The sequence below is a fragment of the Lissotriton helveticus genome, chromosome 6 (genome assembly GCF_964261635.1).
Source record: "Lissotriton helveticus chromosome 6, aLisHel1.1, whole genome shotgun sequence".
NCBI lineage: Eukaryota > Metazoa > Chordata > Amphibia > Caudata > Salamandridae > Lissotriton > Lissotriton helveticus.
In genome coordinates this window covers 2,073,705,628-2,073,730,547 of record NC_136067.1, presented here as the reverse complement: position 1 = coordinate 2,073,730,547, position 24,920 = coordinate 2,073,705,628, and the positions used below count along the sequence as shown (strand labels likewise).

The 24,920-nt window shown below is 42.3% G+C and overlaps 1 long non-coding RNA gene across 1 annotated transcript in view; it reads right to left on the bottom strand.

Moving 5' to 3' along the window:
• Nucleotides 1-523: 523 nt before the first annotated feature.
• Nucleotides 524-24,920, bottom strand: part of LOC144762041 (uncharacterized) — a 43,240-nt gene continuing 18,843 nt past the window's right edge. The window contains exon 3 of the long non-coding RNA XR_013596018.1: nt 524-582. This is a non-coding gene — a long non-coding RNA (uncharacterized LOC144762041). The remainder of the gene's footprint in view (nt 583-24,920) is intronic.

Here is a 24,920-nt window from a genome sequence, read left to right as displayed (position 1 = left end):
GTTCATGTAAACATAATATTTTACTTAATCAAAGGATGCAATGCAATGGATTTCATGAACTAAAGGCAAACGAATTGTAATCTTTTAAGAGCTTTATTTATGATGCATTGCAATATTCATCCTTGTTTACCACATTGTGAACACCTCCTCAAAGGCGTGGCTTCTACACTAAGTAATAAAGTCAGAGAGAAACAAGACACTGTAGTAGATCGAGGAGTCATTAGAAAGACAAACGTTCTTGATGTTAAAAAATAACAATGTATAATAATGATTGTATGGATTTTATGACATTTCAACACAAGTGAATGTTTGCATAAGACAATAATTATCACTGAAGGTTTGCTATATGTTTGATACAGTAAACCAAAGGATAATATTTGATATTAAATTAATCATTATCCCTACAGAATGAAGCAGTGCAAGCGGCGAGTAAAATAGATCCGGCCTCAATATCCCAAGAGAGCCATTGCTACAAACTAAGGAAGGAGACTCTTGTTGCAGTGGTGGAGCAGGAGGCAGGGGCCACAATCCTTCTGATGCCAAGAGAAGAGCAGGAGCTTCATGTGAGACTGGATTCAGGCGCTATGAGGGAATATTGAAATAAAAAAGAGCACAGTGAGTTAGACGCTATATGTGCACTGGCAACACAAATCACAGTAGGGTCCCAGTGTAAAACTCTTCATGCACAGCCACTTGTTATATCTTGGAATGAACAAAACCTAAATCTTTGAATGATGAGAACAGCATGCAATAGTTGGCTATTTGTAGAAGATTATTTAGGGCTGCATTAAGTAATATATTTAATTAAACACAGAGATGAAAGAGGGCATCCGAAGTCCTAGTTACAAGTTTAGAAACGTCTACAAACACCTACCTTTCTGACCATTCTCAAACTATCATCTGACCTTTTCTCACCTTGGAAGTGGTCAGAAAAGTATTCCAGTAAAGTCTACTTTAATTCTCCTTCTGTGATGGGAAGGGGGATGGAACATCCCCAAATTTGGTGCAGGTGAAGGGAATGGGATTTCTTCGCAGGCAAAAGTGTGTGATGGCACAGGGGACGCTTCCCCCTTATGCAGAATGTTATGAAATGTAGACTTCGCTTTAGAGGACTTTGGAGCCCATAGGTGATGTCGCATTACCTTCTGGGCACAGCTTTCCAGGTGTGCTGCAGGGAATGTTTGTGAATTGAAAACAAGTCAAATATATAGATGCAGATATGTTTATCTCTATCCACACTTCTCCAATTTCTTTCTGAACAGGGTCCATTATTTACGCACCAGTGATTCCAAAAAGAGTGTTTGGGAATATCAGGTTAGGTGAAAGAACTTCAGGAAAGTTTACAAATGGTGCAAACTGTTAAGCAAGAGCCTGCTGTGGCATATGAACATAGAGGGGAAAAGTAGTGAAAGCAGGACGTAGCATGGGGTTAAATACTGGATTGGGGAGGGGGAAATGAAGGACAGCATAGGGAACATAAGGGATATTAAACATAGGTGCTATGCAGGGTATCACACATAAGATTGCCCCACAATCACTCCAATATGGGATGTGCTTGATGTTTCAGTTTGGTCTTGAGGTGTGAAGTAGAAGATAGCTGTACCCGTGTATTCCTGCAAAGGCTGAAGGTATGAAGGGTATTGCTGTGCAGTCCTGGAGGTAAATATACCAATAATAGGCCTTGTGGGACTGATGTTTTGCTGCTTAGTGATACAATCTTTGAAGAAACTGACTGAATAATGACAGGTGGCGTAGCAGGGTCTGACCACGGATGTCTCCGAATACAATCACAAAAATAAAGACCCCTTGTATAGAGAGAGGAGGTGATCAGAGAAGACTCCACTGGAAACACTGATGCTGCACTGAGAGTCACTTGGAGTCAAACCTATCCAGATGAATGACGGCAAATGAAGATGAGAGAAAACAAAAGTCTGGTCTGGGGGCTTCTCTCCAAGGGAAGTGAGAAAGAGGTGAATTTATGGAAGTTTTACATTAGAGAGGAAGATGTTTGAGAGAAAGGTGAAACAGTAATTGAAACATTGTGGTTAGTGACTCAAGAACAGAAGGACAGTGAATGAGGAAAGGCGAGAAGAAACCTATGGAATGCTGTGGTAAAGAAGAGTGTCTAGATTAGGAAAGAAAAATTGAAATGACTTATGAGACTCACCTAAAGCATGAACCATCAGCAAAAAGCTGAATTTTATTTGAGAAATCTGAACAATACAAATCTAGTAATTAGTTCTACTGTGTAAGGCAGTGTGCAAATGAATTAAATATAATGTGACAAACGTGGTGACACAGTTGTCAATGACAGCACCTCTTTTTCTTATAGAATATCATATAGAGTTCTAATACAGAGTTTTGGCATGATGAACAGTAATGCCATATAAGTTCCAGAAACTCCATAGAATTGCCATGGCTTATTTATTGAGAAAGGCAATATATTGTACAGTAACTTGTAGTAATATAAAGCGGTGAAATTATGTATAGTGCGGAGGACAAAAAAGAAAATAAGCAGGCTGCAAGCATGCTTGAAATGTGTGCTGACAATAAAAACATACCATTCAGGCCACGGAAGTGAGCGAAATAGGTTGCCTGTGGGGAGTCGCGGAGGAGATAATATCCCTCGGCGTGAAGATAACCCCTGCCGCCGAGCACAGGAAGTCTGAATCCTTGACTTTCTTAAGCTGGGGTCCTTGGAAATACCGGGAGTGCCTAGAGAGGTAGAACCGTGAGTTTTACCAAAATAAACGCACACCCCCAAGGTTACGGTACGCCTCAGCGCACGTATTCCGGCTGGGGGTTCCACCTGGTCCTGATGAATGCTTTGCTGATTTAAGCACCAAAGCAGAAACATGTCAACCATTTTTATCACTTTCTAAGGACACATATGGTTTAAATTAATAACCACTGGTGTCCGACTCACTTATGTTTTAACGATAGTTGGCTGGCCCTATAGTAAAGTTGGTGTTGGGACCAGCTCACTACCTTTTAATATTCACCTATTCACTATTTCTGGCACCACTTGACACGTCCAACAAGAATACAATAACCAGCTCCGCTGTAAATCAGGCGTGGCAGCACACCAAGGAGACATTCGGTCTCCTTGGTGGAACCCAATGATGAAGCGTGTCACCAACCATGTTGGTGAGTGAGGGTTCCTTTTTAATAAAAGGTTTATCCCACTGCTCATACACTCTGCACCCTTGTTTTGGTTTATATAGTTATTATTGGCTGCAATGCTGAGTATTTATTATTCACCATTTATTTTGTGCCATTGGTCACTCTTTTGTTGTTTACTAGCAGAATTGAGGGGAAGAGGAGTGACTCTGAGCCCTGCCTCTCCTGTTGTTGAAATATAAATAAAAACATACAGCCAAAAAGCATGCAAATCATATTCAGTCCTAATGAAATATCTACACTGTCTGTGAAGTGGTTAACTAGTATAGAGTGAAGGCGTACAAACAGAGGGAGAATAGAATAATTATTCACAGTCATCAATAAAGTTTTTCGAAGTTTATGACTTTAATGTACAATATACAGTAAATATATGCATTCAGTAAGGTCAACATGAGGAGATAAGGTGAAGGACAGAGAATTGAACTAAAATGAAATGCAGACCAAAACGTTCTCGCATCTAAAAATGTGAAATTCATGTTTTAGTGCGGTTGTGATTTAAGGGGTGAAAAGGGGAATTGGAGAAACTACGAGAAGATGAGTTAAAAGGCGTCGCCGTCATACCTCTTTTTAAAAAGGTGTAAGCCATGTTGTACAGCAGATCAAGTGCTGTGCGATATGTAAAAAGAAACATTGACAAAGCCAATAGATTTTGCATGGGCGAAGAGTGGTTGAAGAAGTGGACGTTAAATTGTGTTCTTTCTCTCTTGGGTGGTCAGAAGCATTTGTAGGACTGGCCAGAACAAAAGTGGTCCTACCTGCTTAAGTCCAGAGTGACTAACTTTTATACAGTTTATCATGCATTTGCTTGGCAGGTTTGCAGACTTACTGTGGGCACTTTGAATCGTGAAAGGAGTATGTATATAACTTGCATACACTTTTTTCAGGAGAAACTATTGTGCAAATGTACCACATTGATTCACCCTTGTGCATGTTTTGAAAGGCATGCAAACACAAACATTCAGAAGTATGCATTTCTGTACACTTTTGCTGGGATAAAGGTGTGGCTGCAGGGTGAGTGGTAAATGAATGAAGGTTGATAAGACAGAGTGCAGGGTGAACGTGCTTCAATTCATGGTCATTAATGGTGTCTGAATTCAGCATTAGAACTGTGTGAGTGGTGGATGAACTGAATCTACCTGCCAGCAAAATGTCAGGGAGACAGTGTGGAGTAAATGGTGGGTCAGTGTGCAGAGTGAGTGGTGTCTGAGAGTAGGTGAAAGGAATGTAAGTGTTGCAAAGACATGTCAGCATCATAACCTAAAAATGATCCTGTATATAAAACACTCAATATGAATGTGTAATTAAAACATGAACCATCACTAAAGATTACTGAATTGCTAATGTGCAAAATAAGGCAAAGCCCTGTTGATCTTTTCTTCAGAACATACAACCCCAGCCGACACGTGTTTTGTCAAACAGGCTGATACCTGTGACTCATCAGGGCTATGAAATTATATCATGGCATTAGAAAACAGTAAATATACACAAGCATGAAAACTATCATGTTATACTGGTAAGTGAGATGTCCCCAAGGGAGGATATGTGGATTCAGAACACCTCAACAACACGTGGATGACCCAACAAACAAAGTAAATCCCAAGTGAAAGTGCAATGAGGGGCTTGGGAGAAAAACAAAGCACCCCCATGATGATGCAGCATACGTATAAGTGGAAAAAAACACTTGGTAATTAGATTCCCGACACTATCTGGACATAATCATCATAAAAAAGAGACCATGCAAGTTAGGGCTTGGGTAGGGGAGCTCAAAGTCTGCCTCTTGCTGAGGTACTAGATACGAATCGCCAATAATGTGGGAGAAAAAAAACTTTAGGAAAAGTGATTGATGGTGTGACAGTAATACGATAGTTTGGCATTGTGGCAAATGGTCAAGGTCAAAAATTGGAAATAGGCAGTGAATGGCATGATAAACAGGTTCATTGTTTAAAATCACGGAGCAGACATATACAAGGAGATAAGAAACGTTATTTCTAGTGCGAGTATAGTCGGCAAACTGTAAAATGTAAGGCTAATAATCAAGATCCGGCGTACGTCACAACAGTGGGCTAATATGTTACAAATGCTTAACAGCAGCGTGTCTAACTAAAACATGATCCCGTGGAAACGGCATTAAAAAGGAAGGCACCCGATGCAGCGTTGTGAGCGTCTGTGCGTGTTGGCGGCAATGTCACAAGATAAAGTTTGGATGCGGTGAGGGATGTAATAAATAAAATGAAGGAGGCAGAACGTTACCTGCACAAGGCGTGAGGAGTAATGCGTGGAAAGGTAAAAAAACACTGAAGGGTCGGCGAGTCAGTAAGGGGCCGGCAAAGTATTACAACATGTGGGACACAATGAAGGTGTAGAAGGAAGTGTCACAGTGGAACTCACCAGAAAACCGGTGATATTTCCAACCCGGTCGACGGGTAGTTCATGGGCCGTAGGTACGGTATTAAGGATAAAGGAGAAGGACCCAGGCGGGTGCGTCTGTGTAGCAGAGACCTGTGGGTAAAAGGAGTGGGGGATATAAGTTCATGGTTTATGAACTGTTTGCGTTCAAGAGTACAAAGCCGCAACATGGAGGGGGCGGTGGTTGCTTACCTAAGGTTGTCAGGTCTCGGCGGTGCTCATCCCGTGCGTTAGGGCAGAGGAGCCATTTGAATGGTGTATTAGTGCTCAAAACAGTCAGACATGCATGCGCATAGGGGCGGAAACCGGAAGTGAGGACGAGAGCTTGAGCACTACTGCTAGAATGCTAACCTCCATTGCGTGACGTGTGTTGGTTGGGGGCCGGTGATGAGGAAAGCCACGGGATCATATTTGTACAGAGAGTTGATTATCTATTAATGCATGAGCACTTGCACATCAATTTACATTGGCATAAAGTCGTTTAAGCACAAATCATATTTATCCAATAAGTAAGTTGTCTATCGGTGCATATGCGCGAAGACATCATTTGCATTATCATGAGGTAATTTTAAAAAAAGCACTCGAGCAAGGGGATTCACAGCATGTGTTGCAGGACCTTGCAGGACCAAGTATCTGAAATAATCCAAAACAAGTGTACATTTCTAATTCTCTCCTGCACGGATAACAGTACGCATTGCGAGTCTGTTTTTACAGGACATAGTATATGCTATTTCATGTGGCTCAAAAGCACTGCTAATCCTCTTTGGCAGAACAGTGAGAGTACATATTGACAAACTTAAGACATATTCAAAGTGACAAGTTACGCAAGGAGAAAATACACAGGCCTAGTCTAACTGGTAGTATGTCTATGGTAATACGGTAGGAGAGTGCAGTAAAAACAACCACCTTAAGCTGGACATTACATATAGGTGGTGTGAATCAATTCAAGGGTCTAGAAAGTATTGGAGCTCGTGGTCAATGTTTTGGCCATACTTCACAGTATGGAGACGCATTATCCAGGTGGCCTCTAGGTGTCTGAGTCAGAGTTCTCGATTGCCTCCCCTCACATTGGGTTTGGCAATGTCAATTCCATAGATTTCCAATCTTTTGTGTGTGCCCTGGCTGGTGCATGTGGATATATGGAGGGCCATGGGGTAGCGAGGATCTTGTTGGTGCATTGCTCTGGCATGCTCACTAATGCGATCTTTAAGTGTACTGATTGTACTGCCCACATATTGGCTGTGGCATGCGCATTCCAAGACGTATACAACAAATTTCGTGTTGCAGTTTATGTTGACATTGATCACATATCTTTGTTTGTGGTGGCCATGAAAATATTTGGTGCCTTTCCTTGCCCATTTGCACACGCCACAACAACCACATTTGTGGAATCCCTTGGTGTGTGGAGTCAGCCAGGTTGTGTTGTTGGTAGCGGTGGGCACAGTGGGGCTCAACCTGGCATGTAAGGTTTTACCCCGTCTATAGGTAATGAGGGGTCTAGAGCTGATGTTGGAGGACAGGGTCTTGTCTGCTAATAGGATGTCCCAGTTTTTTTACTACTGGGCTGAGATTGTTGTAGTCAATGATAAGTCTTGTTTGGGGGGCAGTGGGGACTGGTTGGTTTTTGGGTTGTAGTGTGCTCTTGCGGTCTAGTGATCCGATTCTTTTGACCGGTTTATTGATAACTCTGCGGTTATAGCCACGTTTGTGGAACCTGTTCTTCATATCATCGACACACTTGTTAAATTCTGTATTGTCACTGCAGTTCCTGCGAACTCTGATTAGTTCCCCGTACGGGATTGTGTCAATTTGATGTTTGGGGTTCGAGCTGTCCGCCCGTAGTATGGCGTTACATGATGTCTCTTTCCGGAATAGTCTAGTTTGAAGGATGCCATTCATGACATGTAGTTCCAGATCAAGGAAGGTGATTTTATGTGTACTGTAGGTACAGGTGAACTCCATGTCCATGTCATTGGTGTTGAGGTGATTGCAGAAGGCTTCTAGTTCAGAATGTGACCCGGACGAGAGTAGGCAGTCGTCAATATAGCGACCCCAGTAGACTATCGAGTCTACTGAGAGGGCTCCATTTGTGCCCCAGATCCATGACAACCTTATGTAAGCAACCACCGCCCCCTCCATGTTGCGGCTTTGTACTCTTGACCGCAAACAGTTCATAAATCATGAACTTACATCCCCCACTCTTTTTACCCACAAGTCTCTGCTACTTAGACGCACCCACCTGTGTTCTTCTCCTTTATCCTTAATACCGTACCTACGGCCCATGAGCTACCCGTCGACTGGGTTAGAAATATCACTGGTTTTCTGGTGAGTTCCACCGTGGCACTTCCTTCTCCACCTTCATTGTGTCCCACATGTTGTAATGCTTTGCCGGCCCCTTACTGACTCGCCGACCCTTAAGTGTTTTTTTATCTTTCCATAGCATTACTCCTCACGCATTGTGCAGGTAACGTTCTGCCTCCTTCATTTTATTTATTACATCCCTCACCGCATCCAAACTTTATCTTGTGACATTGCCGCCAACACGCACAGACACTCCCAATGCTGCATCGGGTGCCTTCCTTTTTAATGCCGTTTCCACGGGATCATGTTTTAGTTAGACACGCTGCTGTTAAGCATTTGTAACATGTTAGCCCACTGTTGTGACGTACGCCGGATCTTAATTATTAGCCTTACATTTTACAGTTTGCCGACTATACTCTAACTAGAAATAACTTTTCTTATCTCCTTGTATATGTCTGCTCTGAGTTTAAACAATGTACCTGTTTATCATGCCTTTCACTGCCTATTTCCAATTTTTGACCTTGACCATTTGCCACAATGCCACACTATCATATTACTGTCTCACCTACAATCACTTTTCTTAAAGTTTTTTTCACCCACATCATTGGCGACTCATATCTAGTACCTCAGCGAGAGGCAGACTTTGAGCTCTCCTACCCGAGCCCTAACTTGCATGGTCTCTTTTTTATGATGATTATGTCCAGATAGTGTCGGGAATCTAATTACCGAGTGTTTTTTTTCCACTTATACGTATGCTGCATCATCATGGGGGTGCTTTGTTTTTCTCCCAAGCCAGTCATCATTGCACTTTCACTTGGGATTTACTTTGTTTGTTGGGTCATCCGCGCGTTGTTGAGGTGTTATGCATCCACATGTCCTCCCTTGGGGACATCTCCCTTACCAGTATAACATGACCCTTTTCGTGCTTGTGTATATTTACTGTTTTCTAATGCCATGATATATTTTCACAGCCCTGATGAGTCACAGGTATCACCCTGTTTGACGAAACACGTGTCGGCTGGCGTTGTATGTTCCGAACACAAGATCAACATAAAACGACGTGTTTATCACACCACCGGTGTCGACTTACTTTGTTGTAACTCTCCCAATATCAATACTGTTTTATTGTACGTGTGCCCAGTACTTGCTATACGTTTCTCCAGGGCCAACGTTTCCCTTCTTTGGTTCTTTAAGAGGTTTGGGGTATTCCTCTATACTGGTTGCATCGTCCTAAAATTGTAGAATTCTATCACTCCCCACTAATTCCTGCACTTCTAGAGCGCCAGAGTCCTGCTCACTTCAAACCCTAAGCAGGCCTTCCCCTGTTGTGTCATAATATGAAGCTGGCACACTGACCATTTGTAGCAAGTCTGATTTGCTAATATTGTACCGTATTTTACAGCGTATAAGACGACTGGGCCTATAAGACGACCCCCTTACTTTTCTTTTGTGCTGTACTCGCCGTATAAGACTACCCCTCTTCCAACGCGCACCCTTCTATCGTGTTGCAAAGGGTTAGGGTATTGATAACAGAGATTTTACCATAGATATTACAGTTATCTTATGGACATGGCAGGAGTAGCTGATTCCCACAATCTAATTTATGTAATTGGGTGAACCCTTAGCTCCAAGGATCAGATCAACATTAGAAACAAGATTGCTCCAAGTGATAATGAGGCAGCCCAAACTACTGTTTAAGGGCAGATTAACTCAAGTAATTCATTATGTTTAAGATGACCTAAAAGAGAGAAATAATTAATGTATAAAAGGTACTGTAGCCAATTATGTTAGAATTTGATTAGCATTTTGAAATGTTATATTTGTAAATGCAATTACGATTTTGACAAAATCTCTATATTTTTTCAATCTAACTAAAGCATTTTTTCGTTACATCAGTGATTGGATAAACTGCTTTTATCTCATCTAGAAATGGGGAATAGAAAAAACATCCTGCTGAAGCTTAAAAAGGGAAGGTACTTTTTACCGAACTAGCAACTGTAATAACCGGTGACTGCTATTTAGGATCAATGGTGGACTGCTCTGTATAGACTATTTAGCTAACCACTATGGACCTATTCCAACGGATCCTCCGTAATCAAACTGCTATTGTTTTCATTTCAACTCATCTACATTTTGCAAAAATGTGTGCTAAAAATGTCTTAAATAAGTTAAAAGCTACGAAAATGTACGATTCAATAAAGTATCAGCCTTAAATGTTGTAGCAAAAATTTCTGAAAATCTGACACAGCGGAAGGAAAGCGCAGAATGCCATGTGCGGCTCACTTCTCTCACCGCTTTTGGCGCAGTAGAAGTGAGGGCACAATCTATGGGCGCAGCTCCTCGCAACGTTAAGTTGCATGAGAAGACACCTGGCGTATAAGACAACCCCCGACTTTTGAGAAGATTTTCAAGGGTTAAAAAGTCGTCTTATACGCCGGAAAATACGGTAATTAGATATTAAAACGCAGGGTCATAATGTGAGACAAAGATATGCTCTTTAATAAAAGTGGACCAGAACGTCAAAGTACATGATATGCTGGTATCGTCAACAAAGTGGAAATACAAATTAACACGATTAACTGTTAAACAGAATTATTTATAATCCAATACCCCACTGATGGTCAGGGTCACAATGCGAGGCAAAGACATGCTTGTTAACCCCTTCCATGCTCGGCCGATTCCGCCGCTGTGCGGTAAACAAAAGAACAGGGCGGGGCCGTGACGAACCCCAGCCGTCATCAGCACACGAGCCCTGGAGAGCGTGACGGCTGGGGTTCGTCATCAGCATGGAAGGGGTTAATAAAAATGGACCACCATGTTAGCTGCTGAATAACGTTCCTGGTACACTAGATTCTGAAACAAAGTGGAAACAAAACTTAATGCAACTGATGGTTAAACAGAAACAAATGAATATCTGAAAAATAATTTGACACAATTAAAAGAATGCAGGAGATCTTAGGGTATAGGGCCTATCAGCATAATAATCAGTAAGAGATATGATCTGGAAGGTTGTACCAACACAATCGCCACATTTTTTATTTTCTGGTATTGTGGGACATGAGGCTTATGGGACTAATGCGCTCTATAGAGCTTAACTGCTCGTTCCATACAAAAAAATCACGGCATTACTAAGACCATTTTGCTGGGACATGCGTACTAATGCATGTGCCTGGAGTAAACTGCCCCTCTGACATACGTGAGCAACCAGTGTGAAGTCAGGCAGCCAAATAAGTTCTAAAGGAGACGTGGATGGTAATTGCTTTTACCATCAAAAAAGCTTTTAAACCTGTAAGGGTGGTGCTCCCTGCCCGGTATTAACAGGTGCTGTACCTGACCTGTTTGTGCATTGCATGTGTATGTTATGTCACTTGACAGACATAAAAGTTAAAACATACAATGCATGACAATGTGCATATGTGAGGGTTGATAAAAGCAAAAACGTTGGGAAAGAGGCCTTTTTTTAAAGTAATTATGCTGAAGGAATATGAGGAGGGCAAATCGCCTCAAAAGCACATTCTGTCCCTGTGAATGCGTCATTCTGTAAGCGATACAATAGAGTTCATGTACGCCAGGAAGTTCAACAAAAGCAGGTGAAAATAGTACTTGGGACAATGATAAGAGAAACACATGAGAGAAACAACAAGAAATAATAGTGTACAGCCAATCGAAATGGAAGAAAAGTAAGTGGCAAGCCCACCAACCACTGAAAAGTAAGAGCGGGATGTAAGCCCCTTTTAAGATATTATAATAAATACAATAGATGTCACAAGCATAACACAAGTACTGTGCAGGTAAAAGTTAAAAATAATAATTACTACATTTTAGCATAACCAGTGCTTGAGTGTTATTGATAAAAAGTATACTATTTATGGAAAACTCATTATTACCTCTGTTATGTCATTTAACATATTCCTTAAAATACCCTAGAGGAATGAATAACATCCTGTGCAAGGACAGATCGCACAAAACACAAAATGGAGCTTACTTATTTGCTAGAAGAGATACTTGGATTTTCGCTTCGGGGTCCTCAAACCTTTCCGTGCTCGTGACGGAACCACTCCGTCACGAGCCACGGGTGCGCTGTGCTAATGACGGAGTGGTTTCGTCACGGCGCAGCCACCCCACCTATGTGACATGAATTCCACGCCTGCGCGGCGGTTTTAATGAGTGGGCGGGGCCGTGACAGAACCACTCCATGAGCAGAGCACGCCTGTGGCTCGTGAAAGAGTGGTTCCGTCACGAGCATGGGAGCGCCACGCGACCCCCCTGCCCCCCAGCGCCACGGCGAAATTACCGCCACAGCCAAGGCGTTAAGCCATTCCACCATTATCTTGTACCATGTAATGGGATTGCTTGGCAGGGCAGCTTCTCACCAATAAAGCCCAGTAATAGCTTAAATCCACTTAGAATGTGGGAATGTGGAAGTTGAAATGAGATGAGACCTGCAAGGGTCTGTAACCTACCTGATGGGGAACGTATTTGCAGGATGGCCCTTCACGCAAAACAATTAGGCCAAGAATGTGCTGGATGCACCAAAGGATTGTAGCCCTCGTAACCCTACACTGCCATCCAAGAGGTTGCTTCCTATCACTATTTACAGTAAAGAAGGACTTACAATACTGTAGTGGTTAAGGATTTCTATTTACATTTTCTAAGAGGGACGTGACATCTATTGAAGTATCGAGTGCTCCTTTAAGAGGGAAACTCAGAGGTCCAGGCCTTTTTTGACTCAGGCCCTACACACCTTATTTTGAATCCAATGAATGCTCTAGTAAGGGCCCAGGATACTTGAAACTACATCAGAAAGGAGCCCTTTGCAGCTTTTCAAGTGAATGCAAATGTGCCCTTCATAAATACCGAGCCCTATTGCTGGTTTCACCATTAGTGCCAGGAGAAACTAGACATGCAGGATGATTTTCGGGGCAATGATAGGTTAGTTGACACTCTTTCAAAAGAGGCAGCAGGAGCAGATGTAGCAACCAGCATTTAAGCAGTATTGGACAATGATTTTCATGAAGATCGCAATGGTGGCAGCTGCGCCAATGAAGAGGTGCTGATGTCCATTGTCTTCAATGAGCAATCATCTCATGTTATACTTCACAACACTTTGCACTCAGCTCTTGCTTTGTTTCTGTTTCATTTCTTTGCCTGTGCTGAAATTTGGTCCCTTTTTTTTATTCTGCTGGGTCGAGCGTGCTAGAACTGTAGCTGTAAGTGGATTGAGGTGTGTGTTTTAAGGATGGAGGAGGGATGGCAACCAATGGTTATGCCTCTCCCTGACTATATCTCTCTTGCTCTTTGCTTTTCCCTTCCAGATATAAAAATGATCATAGTGTAGAGACCGCAGTGGTTTGAGGAGAGGTATTGTGACAAGAGAGGACTCACTGGTCACCTCTCAAGAAGAGCTCGAGAGGAATAGCTACATACTGTCTAGGGGTCAGTGAATAAGTTATGAATTTGTAGGATGTTGTAGAGATATTTCTAAGCAGTTCAAATTATGGACGCCAAAAACATATGATTCTGCACTATAAATACCCATATAACTACTAACTTATATTATTACTGACCACTCATACAAATGCTGTAAACAATAAACTGTGGAGGAATACAGCCTTGCGATGGCCACCACCCACCTATAGTGCAAACAGAAATGACCCAATCAGTACTGGTTTGAACAGAGAACCATAATGTGACTTCAAAGAATTGTTATTCAATCACAAACAGTAGTTCATTCATCTGATAGAAAGTAATTTTTCAGGTATAGATTGATTCTAATGAATGCCAGTGCCGGACACTGCTGAGTGACTAATAGGCATTCCTATATTTAACACAAGCATTTACAATTGAGTACCCTGACCACCAAACTTCAAATTGGGCTGTGGGTGTCCCCTTTGGAAACCAGAATGTAGTCTTCTATAAATAGATGCTTTAACTTTGCTTGTCAACATGCATGGCTTAGTATTAAGGGCAGAGAGGCCCTGTCCCTCCACCTTTTTCCAAACCATTGCTAAGCCTGATAGCTACTCTTCATGTCAGGTCATACAGCCAGACACTCTACTGGCAGTAAATCCCTGGCTTTCTGAGGTGAACTTTGCCAGGTTGAAGATGTCACAGCCTTGTGGGTGTGACCTCTTCAGCCTGGCAATGTTCTTTGCGGTCCTCCCTCTCATGATATGGGGCACGTCACTGATAGCCCCATTTATAAGCCCTGAAGTGCCCAGGGAGTGGGGTGGGGTCAGCAACTGTCACTTACTCCATCCCACTCAGTGACAACTAAGGGACCGCCCCCTCTTCTTACTGCCTGTCCCAAGGCCAGGCGATGAGAGAGGGCAGCAGTCCCAACCATCCAAGAACACTGAGGCATCCCTCCTGTATCCGGAAATCACAGCTGCAGCCTGGTAAGTTTTTATCTTTTTAATGTTTGGTGCATGGGTGTGTGTATGGATGGGTGTGTAATGGAGTGTGAATGCTGTTAATGGGTGTGTGCATGTATATGTGCTTGTAAATAGTGGGTGCAATTGTGCATGTGTGTGTCTATGAGCTCACCCATCAGTGCCCATTGCTTGCAGTTCCCGTCGCTGCTGCCCCTGAGTCCCGCACCGCGCCCATTCGCTGACCCCTGCCTCCTGCCTCCCGCCTCCCAGCTGCTCCTCCCTCCCATCTCCCCTTAAAATGGCGGCGCATGTGGCGGGCGGGCAGCTGGCGCGCCTAAGGCAAGCCCGGCTGCGCCCGTCTGTGCCTGGACCACGCCCAGCGCCAGAACCCCTGGCCCCGCACCAGCCATGAAGACCGTCTCCGATATGACGCCAGCACCCTCATCATTCTCAAACCAGGACAGACCCCCACCTGTTGCAGAGCCACCCAGAAGCGCACCCGTGGTCCCTTCGCCTGCCAGAACTGAAGCTCCTCCTGCATTGAAGACGCAGAGACACCCGCTGCGACAAAACGCAACCAGCTCCGATGCATCCTGTTCAACACCCGCTCCGCACGCACACATGCCCAGAGCTCGACAGCACACATGCCGTCAAGCTCTGAGACCTACTCGACACCGCATCTCCAGACATCACCTTCCTGACCGAGACCTGGATGAATGAAGCCTCCTCCCCAGACATCGCCATAGCCATCCCCAATGGATATAAGATCTCCCACAGTGACCACACCAACGGAGTGGGAGGAGGAATCGCCATCATCCACAAGAAGACCATCAGGGTCTCAACAAACAGCGACGACACTCTCAGCACCGCTGAACACATGTCGTGGCAGATCCACGCGGACCCCAAACCATCCTCAGAGGCACCCTCATCTACAGACCACCCGGACCCGACCATAATTCTGCGACGCCATCGCCAACTTCATCAGCACGCATGCACTGACCTCCACCGACTACATTTTCCTCGGAGACCTGAACTTTCATCTGGAGAACAACAACAGCAACTCCTCCTCCCTGATAGACAACCTGGCCAACCTCGGACTTCAAACAGCTCGTCACATTGCCAACCCACATCACCGGACACACGCTCAACGCCATCTTCTTCTCAAGCCCACACATCTCCTTCAGCCACATCTCTGAATCCACCTGGATCGACCACCACTGCATTCACTTCACCTTCCAGAAACCTGTCGCACATCACCGCACCCTACAGATCCCCCTACACTGCTGGGGCAAAATCACCAAAGTATAACTACAGACAAACCTCGTACTCAACCCACTGACCAACCCGTCCAACCCATACGATGGTGCGCGCACCCTTAGACGATAGATGGAAGACTGCGCCACCACCTTAGCCCCGCTGATAAAACAAACCCTCAAAGACACCAGCAAGAGAGCCAACTGGTTCACCCCAGAACTCCTAGCGTCAAAGCGCACTAGCCGGAAGTCGGAGGAGATATGGCACAGCGAAAAGTCGCTGCGCAGCTGCTCAGACCACAAAGGTGCCATCCGCAACCACCACCACCTCATCAGGACTGCCAAGAGGACCTCCTTCAAAGACCGCCTCGACAACAATGCACACAACAGCAAGGAGCTATTCAACGTCGTGAACGAACTCTCCAACCCAGCACCAATGCCAACGAAATCCCACCATCGCAAGCCCTGTGCGACTCCCTTGCCACCTTCTTCCACCGCAAGATTGCCGACATCCACGATAGCTTCAACTCCCGAATGACCCTAACAGGCTCCAACACACTGGAACTACCTTACCCCACCGACTATGACCCACTGACAACCTGGGCCAATGTGAGCATTGAAGACACATTCAAGACCATGGGCACAACCCACTCCGGGTCGCCGTCTGACCCGTTTCCACACCACATCTTCAACAAAGCCGGCAGATCCATCGCACCCCACCTACACAACATCATCAACCTCTCCTATGAGACCGCGACCTTCCCTGAAAGATGGAAACACGCCGAGATCAATGCTCTACTGAAGAAACCTAAGGCGGACCCGAGTGAACTCAAATGTCCGGCCCATGTCCTTGCTTCCATTCCCAGCTAAGGTCATTGAGAATATTGTCAACATCCAGCTTACCCGCTACCTGGAAGACACCAGCATCCTGGACCCCTCCCAGTCAGGTTACGCAGCAACCACAGCACCGAGACCGCCCTCATTGCCACCACAGATGACATCAGGATACTACTGGACAACGGCGAGTGGCGGCCCTCATCCTCCTAGACCTCTCAACGCCTTCAACACCGTCTGCCACCGCACACTAGGCACATGATTCCACGACTCAGGGATCCGAGACAAGGCACTGGACTGGACCTCCTCCTTCCTCCCCGGCAGAACCCGGAGAGTGCGCCTCCCCCGTTCAAATCCGAAGCCTCTGAGATCATCTGCGGCATCCCACAGGGATCCTCCCTCAGCCCGACACTGTTCTACGTGTACATGGCGCCTCTCGCAAGCATCGCCTGACATCACGACCTCAACATAATCTCCTACGCCAATGACACAAAACTGATCCTCTCCCTCACCAAGGACCCCCTCATGGCCAAATCCAACCTCCACCAGGGAATGAAGGCTGTCGCCGACTGGATGGAGGATAGCTGCCTTAAACTGAACACAAACCAGAAGGAGATCCTCATCCTCGAGCCCAACCCCTCAGCTTGGGATGATTCCCGCACCCACCAACCACGCACGCAACCTTGAAGTCACCCTCAACTTGAAACTCACCATGACCAAACAACTCAACGCTGTCTCCTCCTCCTCCTCCTTCAACACCCTCTGTATGCTCTGCAAAATCTACAGATGGATCCCGACAGACACAAGAAAAACAGTCACCCAGGTCCTAGTCAGCAGCAGATTCGACTACGGAAATGCCCTCTATGAGGGAGCCCCGACCAAGCTCATCAACATACTGCAAAGAATCCAGGATGCCTCTGCACGCCTGATCCTCGATGCCTCGTGCCGCGACCACATCACCCCCCACCTGAGGAACCTGCACTGGCTCCCTGTCGACAAAAGAATCTACTTCAAGCTCCTGATCCACACACACAAGGCACTCCACAAGACCCGCCCAGCCAATCTCAACAGTCGACTCTCCTTCTACGTACACAACAGTAAACTCCGCTCCGCAGACCTCTCCTGGCTACCGTCCCATGCATCCATAGAACCATAGCCGGAGGCAAATCCTTCTCCTACCGCACCGCCAAGACCTTGAACACCCTCCTCCTAATCCTACGACAAACCGAAGACCTTCTAACCTTCAGGAGACAACTCAAGGCCTGGCTGTTCGACCAGTAGCAACGGCACCCCCTTCCTCCCCACCCCTCAGCTCCTTGAATCCCTTGCGGGTATGTAGTATGCTTTACAAATTATATGATTGATTGATTGTATGTAGATCTGTAAGTATGAGCCTATGTGGCCTTCCTGACACCCACCTGCTCAAAGCACGAGTCCCAAGTGCTAGTGATGGAGCGAGATTCAGAAAATGTTTTCATTTCAGCTCGTGAAGTCACACTTCTATAATTTAATTAATTATACTAATGATTTTGTGCTGTGTATGTATTAATTCAACCTAGTTTTCAAAATTGCATACACAAAAGACACGTGGGAACTAACATGTGTGCTCAAAAACGTGCATTATGTTGCAATTTCATATATGTGGAAAATAATAAATTAATCTTGTCTATTGTTGTGTCATAACTAATAGCAGCTATTTTAAATAATGACATGTGCTTATTTTGCTTTCCTTGTCTATGTGGTGTCACTTACTCTTTACAGGTGCATAAAGAATCCTGTTGGATTAAATGAAGAATGGTAGATATAAATGCTGCTTTATTTGTATGCTTCAGTTGGGTAATTTAGACTAATGGGTTAATTATTAGTTGTGGTGGGTGGCAACAGAACGAATTATATTTCTCGCATTAATTATTTTCTTGTGTTTGTTTATATAACAGTTTTTCGTAAAAGTGGCTCTGGGCCTAGTGCATTCGTGTTTGCTAAAACTCTGCTCGGAGCAAGAGAGAGTCCATGATGGAAAAATTCCGGCTGCCTGAAACTATTTGTTGTGATGAGCTGACTGTTCCTCAGTCAAGCAAGGCCAAGGCCAGGAACCGGCATAGGAGTGTGCGACAATTTCATATCAGAGGAAGCAAAAGATTTTCTTTCGGTTAATGTTGCAAACTGGAGGAAGCCTCGTTGTTCGAAAACTAGAGACAATGGACTCTAAGAAAGTGACGGAACTGATGTTAAAAAAATGTGGTGACACGATGGTCTGTCACTTGACAGCCAATGGGACTCAGACTTTAGCAGAAAATATACTTTTACTTAGATTAGTTTAGTGTAGAAAGGTATAAAAACGCTTCCCCGTGGAAGAGAGGGCTGCTTCTTGCTGAACTTTAGATGGGTGCGTCGTGCGGACGGATTTCTCTTGGAGCACGTAAGAAACCCAAAAAGACTTTTATTCTTTATTCTTTAATATAGTAAGCATAGTTAGGGACTTAGGATTATGATAATACCAAATATCATTGTTATCTAATTAATTAATGCTGCTGAATTTTACTTAAACCAACGTTACTTTTACAAATATTCTAATAAAAATTGTTCTAATAAAGATTACAAATAATAAATAAATACTTTGGAAAACAAACTGGACTTGTTATTTCATGAGTTTAGGTTATCATTAGCAAGATCTTATCGACACAGTGGCTTAATTATTTATAGGGTTTAGTAAATATGATGAATTCATTTACCGCGGTTGTATATAAAATGTATATAATTTGTGAATAGGTTAATTAGGTCACATGATTCAGTTGGTCAAAATATGTCATGTTAGATTATGGGCCTTGTAATTGATTTATGATTAATGGTGAATATTGTGGAGTTAGATAGCGTAGCTTATGAAATATTTCCTATAGGCCGCTGGATCAATTTCCTGGTAGCAGACTTGATGGTTGCTATGGTAACCAACATGCTATATGGTAGTTACATAGGATCAATGTTTAACATATGTTGAGTTTGTTTTCTCGTTGCATGTAGTTGAAAGGGTTTTTCCTGCAGTGTGAAAAATCCTAGTTGTACCGGTACAGAGTAGTGTGACGAGAGTGTAGTCACACAGTACATTTGATCTGTTTCAGTACTGTGGTATCGACGTATATCACAAGTGTTGTGGTCGTACAACACATGTTAGGGATATAGGTGTGTTTGATAGAGTATATGTATAGTAAGGATTGTCAATGAAATTGAAGCTTTGAGTATAGGGACAATGAGCCCATTCTAAAACTCACTGCGAGAAAGTAATAGAATTTATTCAAGCTTAAGTGAAGAGTAAAATAACGTCGCTTATTTTACTAACGATTCATGTTATCTATGGTTGGTTAGAGTCCTGCCAAGGTTTCATGTGTGTAAGGTTAGGGATACTTTCCATTTGAAAGTGCGTAATTGATTCTGTAATTATCGTTCGAGTCAAAACTTTGAATTGCTACTTTAAGTGCATTCGGAGGGAAACGTGTTCGTTATTTACCTGTTTGAAGGGTAAAGTAAAGGTTTACTTTATCGGCGAATGTATATTCTGTGAGAATAGCGTCGTCTATTCCAGGTAAAAGAATTCCTGTATGTTTGTAAAATTCTGTCACTTTATTTAGAGAAACAGACAAATGAGTCGTCCTTTTGTCGTTGTTAATTGATTTTCATTGAAAAAGTGTTCTTAAAATGGAGCTGTGAAAAGTTTTTGTAAAGGAGGGGTGAGTGCTGAGAGTGAGACGCGAAAAACCGCAGCGGCTGTGTACGTCACAATGTCCGCGCAATGATTGGATATCATACGTCACAGGCTGTACTCTGATTGGCTCACATGACTTAGTGGAGCTAGACACTGATTGGCTTTTATGAGAAGCTCCATTTTTATTGGTCGAGCAAAGTAGTGACGTAGCTCGAACCTGATTGGCTTGTTGGTGTGTTTCGCGCACGGATTGGTTAGTGTTACGGAACAACCAGGAAACTTTTACGATCATTTCCAATTAAGTGGATTTGATTTTAAAATGAGTTATTATTACAAACATGTTGAGAAAAAGCTTACAATAGTTCAGAAATTGAAATTTTTTATTTCACCTGACAAGAAAATTGAAACGCGAGGTGGTAAATTACTCCATAAATACAAAACACCTGCAGCGTATATGGAAGGTGAATATGGTTATCATACTGTTCTGTGGTTTGATGTATGGAAGCATTACACAAAAGATGACGGCGTATTGGTTTGGCCGGACGATGGTTCATTTAACATAAAAATTTTAAGAAATTTAAGAGAAAAGATGTCAGCTCCTATACCTAAACCTAGACCAACACAATTTGAAGCTTTAGTTGAATGGGAAGATGAGATGTTTCAACTTCAGAAAGAAGCAAGTGGAATAAAAAGACCACTAAAAACACCGAGTTACAGAAGAGAGACGCATGAAGATAGAATGCGTATGTGGAGACAGGGAGATATCTGCGATGGTCTCTATTTAATTAGAGAAATGGTTTTAGGGTCTCCAGGTGAAAAGAGAACTGAAAAGAAAAATAATGTTGCTGTAGAAAGTGAATCAGAAGATGCAGTTTTAGAAGAAATTTACACCACGAATAAAAAGCAAACTCCACTTAGACAGCCTTGTTCATGGTCTACTCCGATGGTTTCTACAGGAACCACACCAAGTGCACCTCCATTAAATGAATCACCAAAATTGTACCCCAATATTTCTGAATCTTTTGAAACTCCAGAAAGATTAGAAACCAGAACCAATTTTAGTATTTATAATGAAAACACAAAGTTTTCGGAAACACCAATTGAAAGAGAAGTCCCTAGAAATTTAACTAGAGCTGCCAGAGATGAGGAAGTTGTAAATACTTCAAAATATTTACGATCAAAAGAAAAATTAATTCAACAGATAACTAAAGGCATGGAAGCAGTAACAGTTCCAGTAACGATTGGTCCTGTTCAGCCTGTTTTTGAGCAAAAAGAAATTAAACAGTCAGGTTTAATAATTCCATTAAATGCAGAAATTCAAAAAGTAGCTGAGAAATTTTATTCAGATTTATCTGAAATTCATCGTGAAAAAACAAAAATGCCTGATTTAACTTTTAATGAAGGTTCTTTTAACCAGTCACCAATGGGTGCAGAATCTGATACTGAGACTTCTGAGAAAAGAGATTCAAATTCAAAATTTGATGTTGCAAAATTAAAGGCAGACTTGGAAGAATTAATAATTGGCACAATTGGTCCTGACAGTTTGAAGTATTATCGGGATGATGAACTCCTGTTCATCTGTAAGAGTATTCAATGGAAAACAAAGAATAAATATGATCAGTTAGAAGAACTGGCAGCTGAACTAGAAATTGATATGAGCAAACAAAAAAGTTTGGGAAAACACTACAGATTAGATTTTACAGAAAGAGACATTGGGAATTTTAACACAATGGGAAGAATAACGCATATAAAAGAATTAATTGTTTACATCAAAAAGTTAGGTGACTTGAGTAAATGGAGAGTGAAATGGACTAAAAAGAAGGAAGATGAAAGATTAGATAAATTTGATAAAATGTCTAAACAATTTCCTATGAAAGAAATTGCGGGCGGAGGATATGTTCATGTCCCATGGTCTAGACAAGATATTTTTTTTTTCACAAATGACTTTCCTCGGTTGAGAGAAAAACCTGTGTAATGGTACCGACAGGTAGATAGATTCATCAAAGTTTCAAAAGGTCTGTGGATTGATTTGGATGGATTTTTTGACATTGTTGTCCCATCAGATCTTTGGACAGAATGTAAAATTGCTGTGAGTTGGCCAAAAGAGGAACCGGAGCGAATTAAAGAGACAGGTGCTCCAGCCCCAGTAGTCATCGATTTATATGAAAAAGTAATTTACTGGTTGAAAAATAAAATTGCCCCAAAAGAAGTTGATTGGGTTAAAATAGACAGGACAAATCAAGAACCAAAAGAATCAGTTCATTCATTTTATGAAAGATTATTATTGGTTTTCAAACATACAGTGGTTATGAAAAATTAGATGAAAAGGATACGAGTCATTTTATCTACAGATTTGTTTATGGTCTTAGACTAGAAATTGGAGAAATGATTAGGAATAATATTGTTGGATGGCAATCAAATTCAGTTGACGATATTTTAAGAAAACCAAAATACTGCAGTGATGAGTTAGAAGTGAAACAGAAAAAGTTAAAAGAAAAAGCAATGTGGGCACAAGTGAAAGTGGCCAAACAACAAATTGCAAGCCTTGAGAATAAAAATTTAAATTTTGCTCAGAATCAGAATCAAAATCAAGGTCAAGGAAAATTGAAAATTAATTTTAACAAATCAAAATATAATGCTAAAAATTGAAGAATTAAAACAGAAATTGCCTTGTTTTAATTGCGGCGAAATCGGGCATTGGAAAAGTGAGTGTAAAAACCCACCGAGAAATTTTAAAAATACATCATTAAACCCACAGATGCAGAACGATGTTGATCTGCAGCAACAGCTACAGCTACAGCGACAGTTGAATGACCTGAGTCTTCAGCGACAGCATCAGTTAGCGCAGCAACAGAATCAGATTCCACAGCCTCCATTTCCTAATTGTGGGGGAGGTCAAAAATATAATCCAGGTGTGGGATTTGGAGGATGTGATCAGGTAATAAGAACTCAAAGATCAAATGTGCAAAACGCTACAGGACAATTTTTGTTGACAGAAAATCAAGGAAGTGATTCTGATGATTGTTTCTGACGGTGCCCGAGAGAGGTGGAAGAGTGTGTAATTGAGCCACTCTTGAGGTTGACCAGTCTGGTCCATTTGTAAATGGAAAGGTGAATGATGTAGAAATTACTTTTCTTGTGGACACTGGTGCTACCCGTTCTACTGTTAGATCAGTGGAAATTGAAAACCTGCCTCTCTCTGGGGATACCATCCAAGTAGTCGGAGTAAGTAATCAACTGATCTAACTGATCCTGTCAAGGTTGAAATTGGCAATTTTGAAGACGAACACAGATTTGTAGTTTGCAACAGCAGTCCAGTAAACTTGTTGGGAAGAGATATATTATGCAAAATGAATTGCAAAATATATTACCTGATGGAATTGAATTACAAACCATGGAAGAAGATGGGTTATACCAATTGACAATGTTGTTAGTTGAAGCAAGTGAATCAAAATTATTTTCTGCATTTGAAAAAGAAAATTTACCAGAGGAATTAAAAGAGACTGTTAAAACTGAAATTTGGGATTTGACTGGAAATGAAATGGGTCTAATGAAACATGTCGATCCAGTCAAAATTATAGTGAAACAGGGAATAGAATTTCCAAACATTCCCCAGTATAAAATGAAAGCAGAAACAATTGAAGGTGTCATTCCTGTGATTGAATAATTCATTAAACAAGGTGTTTTAAAAGAAATTGAAAGCAGTCCTTGTAACTCACCGATTATGGGGATCAAAAAGTCAAATGGAATGTACAGAATAGTTCAGGATTTGAGAAAAATTAACCAAATTGTTGTTCCTTGTTGTCCAGATGTTCCAAATCCAGCAGTTATTCTTTACCAGATTCCACATGATGCAGAATGGTATACTGTTATTGATCTTTGCAATGCGTTCTTTACTGTTCCATTACATCCAGAGAGTCAGGAAATCTTTGCTTTCAGACTCCAGAATAGAACCCTCGCATGGTGTAGAATTCCTCAAGGGTATACACAGAGTCCTTCTATTTATAATGAGTTGTTGAAGAAATCTTTGGAAGATTTCAATCTACCTGGCAGATTGACATTAGTGCAATATATTGACGATTTGATAGCAGCAAAAACTAGAGAGAACTGTGTAACAGATACGATAATTCTCCTAAATCGTCTGGCAGATGAAGGACATAAAGTGTCCCCTGCAAAATTGCAGTTTTGTAAACAAGAAGTAAAGTACCTTGGTCATCGAATTGCAAAGGGAATGAGACCGGTGACAATTGAGAGAATAAAAATGATTCAGGGAATGCAACCTCCAAAAACACAAAAACAGGTCAGAATGTTTCTGGGAATGGTTGGTTATTGTCGTCAATGGATTAGTGGATTTTCAGTAATTGCGAAACCACTACAGAGATTGACAAAATCAGACATAAAAGATCCAATTGTTCTTACTGAAATTGAATTGGAAGCTTTTGAAAAGTTAAAAAGAAGTCTATGTGAAACTCCAGCTCTAGGTATGCCAGATTATGAGAAGGATTTCGAGTTATACTGCAGTGAAAGGGAAGGGTGTGCTTTGTCTGTGTTGATACAGAGACATGGAAACATGAGAAAGCCTATTGCTTATTTCTCAGCAGTTCTTGACCCAGTTGCAAAAGCCTTACCAGGTTGCTTAAAAGCAGTTGCAGCAACTAGTGTTAGCCTTGAACAGAGTGAGGGAATCATAATGGGATTTCCTGTAAAAGTCTATGTTCCTCATTCAGTTGAAATTCTCCTTACAAGAAGCAAAACGCAACACCTGACAAGCAATAGACTAACAAAATATGAAAAGATCATTTTGGGATCAGACAATGTATCAATTGCAAGGTGTGTGAATTTAAATCCTTCCACACTGTTACCTGATACTGAAAT